The sequence below is a fragment of the Amblyomma mixtum genome, chromosome 3, assembly GCF_055824585.1.
Source record: "Amblyomma mixtum isolate Tamu chromosome 3, ASM5582458v1, whole genome shotgun sequence".
NCBI lineage: Eukaryota > Metazoa > Arthropoda > Arachnida > Ixodida > Ixodidae > Amblyomma > Amblyomma mixtum.
This window is the reverse complement of record NC_143014.1, coordinates 270393792-270407562: the sequence shown is the minus strand read 5'-3', so window position 1 is coordinate 270407562 and position 13771 is coordinate 270393792. Positions and strand designations below refer to the sequence as shown.

The following is a 13771-nucleotide window of genomic DNA, read 5'->3' as shown; positions in this document are numbered from 1 at the left end:
CCGGAGAAATCCGAACTGATCAGACAACGCAGGAAAAATTACAAGTCCCCGGGAGAGATTGAGCTGCACATAGGAAACGAAAAAATTCAGGAAAGAGAGAAGATCAGAGTATTGGCGCTGTGGTTACAGAGCAATCTGAGAGCGGATAATACAGTCAAACCTCTCAAGGCTACGGTCAACCAAATATCAAGAATGATTATAAGTGTAACCTGGATGTGTAAAGTGATGAGAGTGTAAAGCGATGAGATAGGAAGGCACGTTCCGCCTAGTGCAAGCCCTAGTCTTAAGCAGTATTACTTACGTCCCGCTGATAACATCATAAGGGGAGCCTACAAAGCTGCCCTAAACCTCCCATCAACGACATCAACAGAACGTCTTTGGGCAATTGAAGTACACAACACCTTCGAGGAACTCAGGGAGGCGGTTCTAGAGGGTAAAAAAAACGCCTAACCACAACACAAGCGGGTACGGATGTCCTGACAAGACTAGGGCTATAGCAGGCAGTACGAACTATTGAGAGAAAGTGCCAAATTCCGATACCTTCAAGAGGGATTATATGTGCAAACCCAATACTCAGGCACATGTACCACGAACGGCAGAAGGGTACAAAAAGAGCCAGAGCCAAAGCACTGCCAGATAAACTATCAAAGCTACCAGAAGCGGCATACGTGAACATCGAGGCCTTACGCCGAGCCAAGAAAGTTCGCGGTTGCTGCGATCGACAACCAGAAGAGGCCAATCCTGAGGGCCTCAATCTATGACAAAGACCCTGCAGAAGCCGAATCACTGGTCATCACGACTCAAGATAACAGGGGAAGTATCGCACATAGTGACGGACTCCCAACAAGCCTGATGGGACTACTTTGCTGGAAAACATCACGGAGGGGTGAGCACACTGTTAAGTACACTCTCACAATCACACAAAATAACATGGACACTTGGTCACGAAGACCTAGCTGGAAACGTGGTAGCGAATCATATGGCGCGAGCTCTCACAAACCGGGCGGATTCCTAACCCTCCACAAGCCCCTCTTAGGACCGTAGAATATAACACCTTAGGCTAGAAAGAAGACATTTCTCACCGCGACAGAAACAATGTCCTCCTCGGATACCACTGCCTGGCAGGAGAATACAAACAAAAACATCTCCAAGTCTCACATTTTGCACAAGATCAGACCCACACGATACACAAATTTCAAGAACGGCGCGAAAAGGCAACGACTTAAGGAAGACACACACACACAGCGCCTGTCTTTGTGCGTCTTCCCTCAGTCCTTGTCTTCTCGCGCTGTTCTCGTAAATGGCATACTAATTCGCCCAAACGTCAGTCCTTTCGAGACACTAGTTACTGTCCTTGGCGCGGATCAAGCCTCACTCTCTACCATTCATATTGGGAATTCCAGGAGAAACAGGGCAAAACGTTAAGAGGCCCCCACCCACCACACGAGCAGTGGTATGAGGCCGTTATTAGTGACAGCCTGGACCAACAAGCCTGTATCCTGCAGCTAGTCCGCAAGACAGCTGCCCCCAGCGGAGCCCAGGGTTAGGGGCCCCGACCACCCGGCTTCTGCGAATAATTCTCTGCTGATTAAAAGTTTCTCTTTCTCTCTCTCTCTCTCTAAAAATGTTTCTTGCGTAAGAAAGCAGGAGATAAGATAGGTATGCCGCACATAAGCAATATTCGGCATGCCAAAAGGTGATCCCTCCATTTCTCTGATACCATAAAGCGCGTCATGTTTCAACAACTGCAGCACATCCTGAACTACGACTCACCGTGGCAGTCTTTTTCAGTTTACTTCCCATTCTCCATGGGTATATGGGTGGAAGGGCAAGCGTGTTATTATATTTGATGTGCTGGCAACGGGCCTTCCTTGCGCAGCTGACACGAGGAGGCCGCACCTAGAGAGAGTCAAGTCAGCCTTTTCCTTGCACTGATGCATGCAGTGTGTGACGTGTCCGCGAGGGACGTAAGCACGCAATTTGGAGTCGAGAATCACTGTAGCGCTCGGAGAGGATGGTGCACACTTCTAACGCTAGGCCCATTTCACTTACTCTGCCGACTATATCTACCAACTACAGCGCTGTTTGCTGCTCAAACAATAAAGGTTCCGTCCTTTAAAACACAAAGTGACTGGGAGGCATTTTAAGTGCGTTATTTAGGGGAGCACGGTAAGGTCCTCGGTCGTACTGGCATGTATGGACGCCTGAAGTATTGTAATCGAAGACATTTCGGGTGCAAATTCGGCTGCGCTTTAAGTGGGGTTTTTTAGAAGTCCTACGAAAAGTGGCTGTTTGAAACTATATATCCGTAAGTTGACCACCTCCTTGGTCATATCGGGATGAGCGAAGTACGAAAGGCGCATAATTTTACAGCGCTACCAGCCTTAACCTAGATGTTTATCTTTGTCGTCTGTGTCCTCGTCTTCGCGTCCGCAGGCCCCTCAATGTACGAAGACTTGGAGAAAAAAAAAAGACTTCTCCCGAGCCGACAGCTAATTGTTGCTGTTGTTGTTAGCCTTTGAATAGATGGCAAATCTCCACACTGGGGGATCGGCCAAGAATCTTTTACAGTGCTTTCGCGTAATTGTCGTTCTTGTCGTTTTCAGAACTATACTCATTTTTACAAATCTGGGCCGGCTCGAGGGTGCGGCAACTCTACCCTGGTCTCCGCCCTCCGGAAAAGGCTAACTTTGAACCTGACTGGGACCGCAGGCCCTAACCCCGACCGCGATGCTCAGTACACTTACCCTATTCATGAGTCCGCCCATTCATTCATAGGCTATTACGGCTCTTTGTGCTTATAAGGTCGATTTCAGTGGAAGTAAAAAAAAAGATGCAAGACTCAGAGGAAAAAGTTTCGTAACGTGCTGCGCGAAAACGTGACAACCTTAGTGGTGACAACAGCCACAAACCTACATACATGGCCTCACATGTGTCGCACCAAAAAGCGCTTATTTTAAGCGTCCTATAGCATAAATCATTCGCCAAAGCGGCCTGCGTTTCGTCCTCGTTGTTTTAATCCTTTCGCGAATTAGTTGTAGTGGTCATCACTAGTCGTACCTTGAGGGTAAACGCTATTATAATTTTTTCTACGTCCCATTTTATCGTCTCTGTAATCGATATGCGGGACCGTAGCCACCTTCACCTGGAAAGCTCTCAATTTTCATGCCGTTTTCGTGCGGTACCGTCCAGGGCGAAAACTGCATGCTTCCACTTTGTTTTGTATTCAAGCCTGTTCAACAGCACCGCGCGTGTTCAGTGTTCGAGCCATTTGTTGCGCTCATAATTTCGAGCGTTCATGCCTCGTAATAAATCACCTGTGTAGTACAACAGCGTTCTAAAAATGTTCTTGTGGTTAGCCGCCGCGCTAGCTCAGGGGTTATGGCACTTCGCTGCTAACGCGAAAGACGTGGGATCGATCCCGAATCCCGGCTGCGGCGGTCGAATTTCGATGGCGGCTAAACTCCTGAGGCCCGATTACTGTGTGATGTCAGTGCACGTTAAAGAAGCCCGGGTGGTCGAAATTTCCAGAGGCGTTCACTACGGTGTCCCTCATAGCCTGAGTCGTTTTGGCACGTTAACCCCCGTATACCAAACCAACCACAGCTCCTTCAACTTCCTGTGGGTCCCAGGAGAGGTTCGCGATCTGTTGGCGTTAGCGATGCTATTGTAGTCGAATGTAGGTGCAGAGCGCTTCTTCAGTCATTGAGACTCTCACGTTATCGGGCGCAGAAATTCGGCTCCTGCTAGTACGCATTCTTGCAGGAGGAGTCTTTGTATATGCATGCATGGTAGTAACTCGTCGACAAGTCATACTGCGACGATGACAGGAATACAGGAAAGAAGGAAGGCAGGCAAGGGCAGATAGTAGAGGTGGAATAGTTCTAGAGACAAGTATATTTTGGATGAATTTTCCCTCAGAAAAGACTGAAGGTAAGAGGTGGCCGTAGTGATGCGGACTCTTAACGATCGCTGGGATTAAATGACAGGGGCTGTTGGATGGGATCGAGTTCTACTTGGTATGGGAATAATTTTCCAGGTTAGGCTCATACATCGACCGCACTTAGCCCCAATAAACCGCTGCTGGCAAGGACCCTTTGCTAACTAAGCGGCTGCGTCCAAAGAGCATAGGCGTGAGTGTGACAAATCGCAGTGCATGGCCAACAGGAAATGAACTGTGAACTGAACTGTGAGGACTCAAGAACAGTACTTTTGTAGCGAGAGCTACCTACCCTTCCCAGTAGAGCATTTTGCCGTGAGCCTGGGAGGCCGATAGTGCGCATGCGCGAAACCAGAGAGGAGCAGCAGGTGCGCGGCCAATGACGTACAAGTTCGCCGCCGCCGCGCGAGGAGCCGCGCCGGCCCGACTACGCCCGCCGGCGACGCGCGTGAATGCGCATGCGCGGCAACCGGAGAAGAGCAGCATGTGCGCGGCGCATGAGAACCCAACCAGTCTAAATACTGTGTACGCAGCATTGAGACAAAATTCCGTGCTAATTTAAAACGCTGTCAAAACAATTGAGTAAACAATGTGTTTCACTAAACACTTCTTCAATGCTTAACATTATATTTGTAACAATAGACAGTTTTAGCTGAGCGTTCTTACGGCCAGCGGGGCGCAGCGGGCGAGCGGATACACCAGCGGAGAGGCGCGCGAGAAAAAGAGTTTTAGCCGGGCGGAGCGCCCAAGGTAGATGTACTATGGTAGCGTAGGCTGCATAGAAGCCCATACGTTCAAAACATGGCGGCTTGTGGTGCGCAGCCAGCGCAGTCTTCGAAATGCGTGGACAACTAAAAAGTGACCTCATAATTAAAACAAAAACTCGACGTCAAAGTCACGTGTTTTAGTGACGTCATATTCGTGACGTCAGCGTCACGTGCAGCTTGGCGGGAAAAATAAACTGCTGAACGCCGCGACGCTTCAGTGCGACACCCGACACGAGAACGAAGAAAGAAGACACGACGAGTGCCAACCACCAACGCTATTTTTAGGTAGTCAGTTCTCGTTGTGCCTTTTTCCTTCGTACTCGCCTCAGGTGTCGCGCTGAATGTCAGGGTTGTAATGTGGCAGCATGCACAGTTATTTATGTTACTGCCACATTAGTTTTATATGTAATGACTTCTTGCTTGGGTGCTGTTTCTGAGCACCCAAGTTTGGAAGCAATGGGCTGTGGTAGAATTGTGTTGAGTTGTGTTTACACAGAAAAGGACAGTGATGCAATCTTTTTAATAAAAGTGATGATTTAACGAGTTGAAAGCCAAAGTACACTAGAATCTGATTAGTGACACAAAAACACCCACCCACACAAAACCCACACACCCCCACAAACCACAAACACCCACACAAAAGCACCCAACCGAACGAAACTACACAGAAGCGATGCAAAAGGGAAAAGCGGAAACTGTACACGAACGATGCACACCAAGAACTCGAGCAACAAGCAACGAGGAAAAAGTAGGGCTAGCAGAATCGAGTTTCAAACAAAAGCAAGCAGAATGGTCAAAAGATATGACAAGGGTGTGACATCAGAGCACCGTCAACCTTGGCATCGTCCCGCTGTCATTGCCGCTGCTCTGAGCGAACGCTGTCATAAAAATTTTTACAAAGCAAGCGCTATTATTTCTAACAAAATACACACAACTAAAACATTTTAAAAAGGAATCACTGCCATTGTTTTTAATGCTTTTGAAACACAAAATATGTCCCAATTATTTTCCTTTTCTAGGCGTGTCTGTCCACTCATTTCATTTTGGCGCTTTAGTTCCACTAATTTGATGTCGCTAGCACTTGGTTCTGGACCGCATTCAAGCTCCGGCTACGCGACCTATTTCAATTGACCTTGGTAGAGACTCTTCCTCTGCTGCTCCACCTATCGGTCAGAATTCGAGTTAGAGTGAAAAGAATATCAATTAAGCCTCCTAATATTCAGCTGAAACGGCTTAGTAAAGGTAGATTGAGCTGAAACTGTTTAGTAAAGGTAGATTCTGGGTTTTTAGTTAATTATTTGGTAAGTGTTGTGTTTTAGATGTACAAAAGAGGCTGCCGTCTTGAATACCCATACACGCTCGCGCGCTCCCTATCGCTCCGCTGGAGAGGGCTTCCCAGCGGGCGTAAGCTTCGCTCCGTAAAAACGCTGGCCGGCCCAGCGACGTGCGCATGCGCAGTGGCGTCTGCGCTCGTCCGCTCCTCTCCGCAGGCCGTAAAAACGCTCAGCTAAAACTGTCTAATAAGCGTAACCAAGGGGAAACTGTAGCTCTTCCTACGTGTATCCTGGAATAGCTGACCTAAACCACTGCCATTTTTTTTAATAGTGACAAATATAACAGCTTTAAGATATATTTACATATCAGTGTCAACATGGAATTGTGCGTCATGCAGTACAGATAGCGCACCATAGCGTGTTCTCCGGCTGACGTCACGTGCAGGATTCGTGTAGCTGCTGTTAGGCGAGCGGACGCACTCCCGCCAGACCAGCTATCAGTTCGTCAAAGACATGAGAGAGCAAAACGGCAACACGGACGAGTAAGGGAACAGGACGACACTGTTCAGGAGCAGCGCTCGACCTGTTCTCTTACTCGTCCGTGTTGCCGTTTTGCGCTTTCATGTCTTTCACGAATAAGCACCAACAAGCCCAGCTTCAAGTACTTCTCAGCTATCAGTTTTCGAGGGTATCGGGACATTTCTGAAAAAAAAGAAACGACAATTACACCGTTGTCTCGTGGCAAAACAGACGTGAATTTGCACCAGTAGCTAGATATACAAATATAAACGATGTAACCTCTAGTGAGCGAGTTAAATGGTTTGGTTTGGTTTATGGGGTTTAACGTCCCAAAGCGACTAAGGCTATGAGAGACGCCGTAGTGGAGGGCTCCGGAAATTTCGACCACCTGGGGTTCTTTAACGTGCACTGACATCGCACAGTACACGGGCCTCTAGAATTTCTCCTCCAAAGAAATTCCAGCCGCCGCGGCCCGGATCGAACCCGCGTCTTTCGGGTCAGCAGCCGAGCACCATAACCGCTGAGCCACCGCGGCGGCGCGCGAGTTAAATGTATGAGTTTATAGTTCGATCTATACACATTGTACTGCTGTCTCGTGACAAAAGAGACGTAAATTTGGTACCCGTAGCTAGATATACAAGTTTATACTGCGTAACATCTAAGCAGCGAGTTAACTAAAACATACAGAACTTTCTATGGTAATCAAACATTAGAAAATAAACTACCACGACTTCTTAACAAATTCGCACAAAACGATATTGATCTCCAAAACACAACACGCCACAAACTGTTCGAGTATTTTTTACACTACACCTAACCTTTTTTTTCTGTGATTTGTTTACCTATTTCTTCTTTCTTTCACCATCATTGTAAGTTTTCTTTCCAGCCAGGACAATGCTGTTGATTTTATGCTGACTACTGTAACCTGATAACAGCTCTGCTATATGTATTTTTTCCTTTGTTATCTGTATTTCCTGTATTTTCTTTTTTTTTCGTGTGTGTGAAAAAAAAAAACCACTGCATTGCTGTCAAAGTGGGGGCCCGTGGCCTTGTCAAGCTGTCAAACGGCAGCTTTTACTACGGGTCCCCGCCATCATCTGTACCATGGTGGCAAAATAAAATTTGAATTTGAATTTGAACTATGTGTTCATAGTGTTGTACTACACATGGTTCAGTACAGCATATTAACCGGTTCCAGGTATTGTCCGGCAGGGGTCGCACGATGTCACATTATCTTTCATCGGGAAATTCGCTCATGCGTGCATGCTCCTAAAGCGCACCCATCAGAGAAAAGCAGCAGCACGATCTTTGACCCTTAATCACAGGGCCTTCAACGGCTGCTGGGAGTTATATACAGAGGGTGGTAGGGAACTGCCTCCGGGAACGAACAAAGCAGCTGGTAGAATTCCTTTGCGCTTTAAAACGTTGTCTCAACGCGGGTCTCGACTCGCAGTTGTGATTAGGCGCTCTCCGGGTGTGCTAGTATAATGTCCGCATCTCTCTTCCACCCACATCGTCACCCATGAAGACCCTATTCCTTCACCTCTCCCCCTTCCCGAGAACACAGTAGCAGGCCAAATAATGACTACTCAGCCCGACCGACGGCCCCGTTACCAAGGAAATCTGGCGTCGGCGTTGTGATCAAAAAATAGGATGGCGCACAGTTGTCAGCACGGGGTTGTGAGCAAAATCACCACCGTGGCAGGTTGCTTTTACATTAATGATTCATTGCGAGAGGTTGTTCAGGAAGAGTAACATCGGTCGCACAAGACCCACCGGTGGCAGCGCCTGCTATCGCAGGGCAGTGGCGCATCCCTCAACCGCAGCACCACTGCGGAAGAAGTGGTGTGGGCACTTCCAGGGACGTATGAATGTAAAGTTTGAGAATGAGCAGTTCCGCATTTGTGGGCATTTACTCATCATCGCTATCGAATCAACGCTGTCGACTCCCGCATGGGCCGAAATTTCTTTTTCTTATTTTTTCTTCACTGACAGTTCGTGATTTTTAGATTATGGATTGGATTGTGGATCGTGTTTGGAATCTTGAATTATGGATTGCAATATGAATTGCCTTGTGAATGGCTCATGACTGGATTGTGGATTGGCTATGGATTGATGAAAGCTTGACAGATTCTGTCCACGCCACTCATGAGCCATAAAAAGCTTTCGCCTTAACAGCGGACTGGCCTTGCGTGGGGCTGCCACCGCACCACAGATGTGAGGCCTTCTATGTGAGCAGTTGTGCGAACTAGTGAAATATCTCAGACAGAATTGCAATACACTGCCGCGGCAATCTGTCCAATTTTTCACTTTTTCAACGAGCATCCTTTCTTTGCCTGAAGCTGTCGCGCGGCATCATATTTGCTGCTTATTCACATATGACGATTTCTCTTCTGGATGTTGTTTCTACTCGGCTTCGTCATCATGCGTGTCGCAAAGAAGCCCACCGATCTGCGTCGTAAACATTCCCTTCGTGTTTCGTGCACATTTGGTTGACCGCGGGGTGGTTGGACGGATTTGCTAGCCGGCAGCGCCTCGTGCTGGCCTAGAAATGCCATTCCTTTTCATCATAAAAACTTGCAGCCTTTACAACACATTTGAGGGCAGAAAAGAATAGGGACATCGCAGCCCTTCCAAAGGTCGCTGATTCACCGCGCCGATCGACAAAGGCACGGCTTAAGCCTCAAACAAACGATGCCAGCTCTTCATCAATGCATCTGAGGGCTCGCGCTGCTTAAGTTACTGCACATGGCGGCCTCACTTTATCAAAAGCAAGCGACGCATCCGCACTCCGGTGTGTCGGCATCACTCGCCACGCTTCTTTGGTCCTGTTTCCTTGATACTCCATCTGGCCGAAATATTACATGTGAAAGCTATGAACCGATCGTGACCAGCGAAAAATCGTTTGGTTAGGTTTGGATTTGGTTTGGTTTGGTTTACTGGGGTTTAACGCCCCAACGAAACTCAGCCTATGAGGGACGCCGTTGTGAAGGGCTCCGGAAATTTCGACCACCTGGGGTTCCTAATGTGCACTCACATGGCATAGCACACGGGCCTCTAGAACTTCGCCTTCATCAACATTCAACCGCTCCGGCCCGGATCGTACCCGCGTTTTTCGGGCCAGCAGCCGAGCGCCGTAACCACTCAGCCAGCGCGGCGGTACAGCGAAGAATGCACACAACCATATGCAGTCACCGAAATTGGTCTGCGACGCTACCACATGTCACTCGCGTATGTAGTTTTCTGGCCTATCGAATCTTTTTAATCGGTGAATACGGCATCATTCCTAGATTGGGACACGAATCGATCTTAATGCTTTGTCCCTTTCACCCAGTGCCGCCGATCGGATGTGAACTCCACTGCCAAGCCGAATATGCCAGGCGCTCTGAAAGAGGTCCCGTGACCAACGACCTTAAATCCTGTCGACTGGCACCGCCATTGGCAAAGTTTGGCCCATTTTATTTTCTGCGCATATCTTTCCGTCATAGCAGATTCATAATTAATTCTCAGAGCACTCGCTGACAAGGCCTTTTGATCGGAATATTATTTAATACTCCGTAAACTGACTTTCTAGTTTAGTGAACGTGGTCATCAGCCAATAAATTTTCCCGCTGACATTTCGGCCATAAGTCATGAAAACGTCGGCCTTTCGCAGTACATACGTCTATGTTTTTCACCTTGTGAATACGGCACTTCCTTTTCGGGTTTTATTTGCGGAATGTGGTGGGTAAGAATTGTGCGATATTTTTTAAGCTTGAATGTAAGTAGAAATCGGGTTATTCGGAAATAAATGTTGCATAATTCGGATTTTTCGGCCATTTCTTGCATTCTATGGGCGCTCGTTTATCTTCGGAACAGAGAACGCTGTATTTTACGTCATTTTTATAAATGATAGCGAAACGACCGGTTGCACTAAAGAACTACCTTAGAGAGAATTTATTTTCCTCGCCGCCGCGGTCGCTCAGTGGTTATGGCGCTCAGCTATTGACCGGAAAGACGCGGGTTCGATGCCGGCCGCGTTGGCCAAATTTCTATGTATGCGATATTCTAGATCCCTGTGTGCTGTGCGATTTCAGTGCGCGTTAAAGAACCCCAGGTGGTCGAAATTACCGGCGTCTCTCATAGCCTGAGTTGCTTTGGGACGTTTAACTCCTTAAAACAACCATATATTTTTATCATTTATTACGATTGTTTAGTCTCGCAAATTAACACCGGCACAGTCATTCCACGTCCGTGCAAGACCTGCCTTCCTTTGTGCACTGCGAAGACTTGCATTGAACATCGGAGCGACTCTTTTATACGCGGGAGAACAAGAACCGGTTAGCGTCTGTAGCGTTTCATACTGTGATGGCAATAAGACGTCTAGTCAGAACCCGCGTTTTTGTGTGTCGGTTCTGAGGCGGACATTTCAAACTTACCCACTTATCAAGCCATTTCATGAATAACAAGGGTTACAGAATCTTCAGATTAAACAGCTGTTCGAAAACACCCTTCTAAAATAAAGAGTACTTGCGTTCTCTAGAGGGCATATTTTCGGGTAGAAATCGAGTTCAACCCGTTTTTAGAAAATCTGTTCGGCGAGCAATAACTGGGTTTAGAACCGTCGTTATGTAAAAAGGAAGGGCCCTACGTATGAATTAATGAACCCTTCCACTGCATTTACGGAACATCGAAATAGAGGTGCCAAGATGTCTCGTAGAAAATAAAGGCATAAAAAAGAAGGCGTCTCGTGCTCCGCTTTCCTTACTTCCAAACGTCGTTTATGCAGGCATGTACGTAAGTCAGGTGACCGCTGTTGCTGTGCAATGCTGAGAAATGTTTGGAGGCTCCGGCACATACTTGTGAGTACCCGTCGGCTTGATGCTACAGTGTTTATCTCGAGTACCAGAATATTAAAAAGAAACTATTACGCAGCCACCTCACGGCTCATAATCGGGAGAACCCGCCGTCGTTATGCGCTCTGAGAAGGAAACGTTCTTAAAGGCCATCCCTCCCCCCCCCCCCCCTCTTTTTTTCAGAGACCATCCTTTTCAAAGAAACAGCTGAATACAAAAAAGCGCCCGGCATCAAAGAATGCGAGGTCTCCTTTAAGGGACCTCGAAACTGACCTGTCAAGAACCATTAATGTATCACTCTATTGTCCCTTTAAGAAAACGATCTGCCAGCACTGCGAACATTGAACTCATATGATATGGACAGAACAGAACCGCTGTGATGTCAATAGTATCAATCACTGGAGAATTGCCCGCAAAATGGTGGTCCGTCTCCAGCAGGAATATTTTTGCTGCTCACAGAAAATTGGACTCTCTTCGCCGGCGAACGCTATGAACGCTATAGGCTCTTGGATTGCGAGAAGTGGTTCATTGTGCTAAAACAGAAGGACTATGCTCTATCTTCTGTCCATGTCAAGCGTTAATATTTCGCCCAAGAGCATGTTCTCATGACAGGAGGTCTACTCATGTCCATGGTTCCCCTTCGGCCGTTAAAGTGAAAGGCGTTTCTTAATGCGCTTAGAGAACCCGTTTCCTTTGGTTCTATCAGACGCCCTTCTCCTCTCTTCATTCTTGAATTATTAGCACATCTTGACGAGCAGCCCGGGCGTGGCACCTAGTGTCCCTATGGGCACGAGTATGGAGCTCCCGACTGAAACTCACGGCACGAATCCCCGGCTAACGGTGATGTGCACGCGTTCCCAGAGCGCCACAATAGATGCGTCGCTGTAGCAGCCCCTGATGCATGGCCATCATATCCAGCGAGCAAGCCGTGCGGCCGCCCATTCAGCGCTGACTCTCCGCCACCCGCAGCCTCCCCCGCGCGCCGCGGAGATAGCTGCCCGTGCCGACAGCGATGGCCAGTAGGCCGCTATGGCCGCCGACGACGGGGAGGGTGCCCTATGCGATTCTCCGCCGTCCACAGCCAGGGCTCCTCCGTACCAAGTACGGCCTACGATGGGATCGGAAGACGATACTTAACTCATCGATATCGATACTTAACATAACGCGCAGCGTAGGAGGAGGAGGAGGATGGGGACGTACCTTCTGCCTTAACCAAGAGAGACACGGCCTCCCTTTCTCGAATTGCAACCACAGTGTTTTGTTCCATCGTGCAAGATCACCGCGGCGCAGCGGCTATTTCCTCCCACAAAGAGAGTTTTCCTCCCACAATGAGACATTCCTCGCATCGTGAAGCCTACCGGGCTTCACACAGTTGTCAGCGCTAGAAATGTGGTCGTGTGTTGGCGTGATTTCCGCAGCCTACAAACAGAAAGGGTCTCCGCAAATTCCTTGGATTTCGCGCCCGTTATCAACAGCTTGTGAAAGAGTTCACGTGTAGTGTCGAGGCGAGAAGTCACGGGCTATGTTCTAGTAGGAAATGCACAAGATCGAAGCTGTTTGGAAACTTCTGTCCCGCTTGCAGCGCCAAACGTTTTCAGCCACTTCGATAAGGATGTCGGAAAACAGTTCGCCGTTGCTGCCGGCCGCTTGGACTTATCCGCCATGGCAGTTCCAGTAATGGACGGGCAGTATACGAGCCATCAACAAGACCGAACCGCTCTCAAAGGCAGAGGGAAAGAGACGGGAAAGAGACTGTCTTGTGTCCCATCCCTACAAAAGTACATTTAAGAATCTCAGCGACGATCATGCCCTGTGTTTGTCTCCGAATTTGTCTCTCGCTCGTGTTGCGGCCAATAGACTGATATCGGAGCTTTGTACAATCTGAAAAAAAAGAACAATCCGACTCATATATTATCGCGCTCTCGTGGACCTTACATCGCTGTGTAAGCAGGAAGACGTCACTTTCGCTGGAGGTAGGAAAGCCAGTGGTTTTTCACAGGACCCCAGCAATGGCCCCGAGTTAAAAGCATGAGCAAGTACATAGACAGAAATTCATTTAGCGGCAGATGCGTGGAGACCTGGGTTATCTATGCTTTGCCTAAGAAACAAAAATTTGAAAAAATATCACGAAGACCCGACCACCGACTCCATCCGCTTCCCGCTCATGCTGAGGAGAATTCGCTATAGCGAACTAAGTGAAGACTTCTCAAAGCCTCGTTGCGCCGCTAACTGACCCCTATCAACAGATAGGTGCGTGCGTTCTCGACCTCTTAACGGTATCGGCTTCCAGAACTTCTTGCATAATGATGACGCCTATCTACTTGAGACTTCGCTCTAAAATTTTAACTTACGCAATCTTCTAAAGTTAAATCTTATTGTTGAGAACCTTCTTCTGAGCCACGGCGCCCCATAATGGCTCGATGGACAAAATAACGG

The 13771-nt window shown here is 48.1% G+C and overlaps 1 protein-coding gene across 3 annotated transcripts in view; it reads left to right on the top strand.

Annotated features, from left to right (window-relative positions):
• The window catches only part of LOC149354717 (uncharacterized), a 371296-nt gene that overhangs the window by 195767 nt on the left and 161758 nt on the right, over positions 1-13771 (top strand). The gene's annotated exons all lie outside the window — the stretch shown is intronic.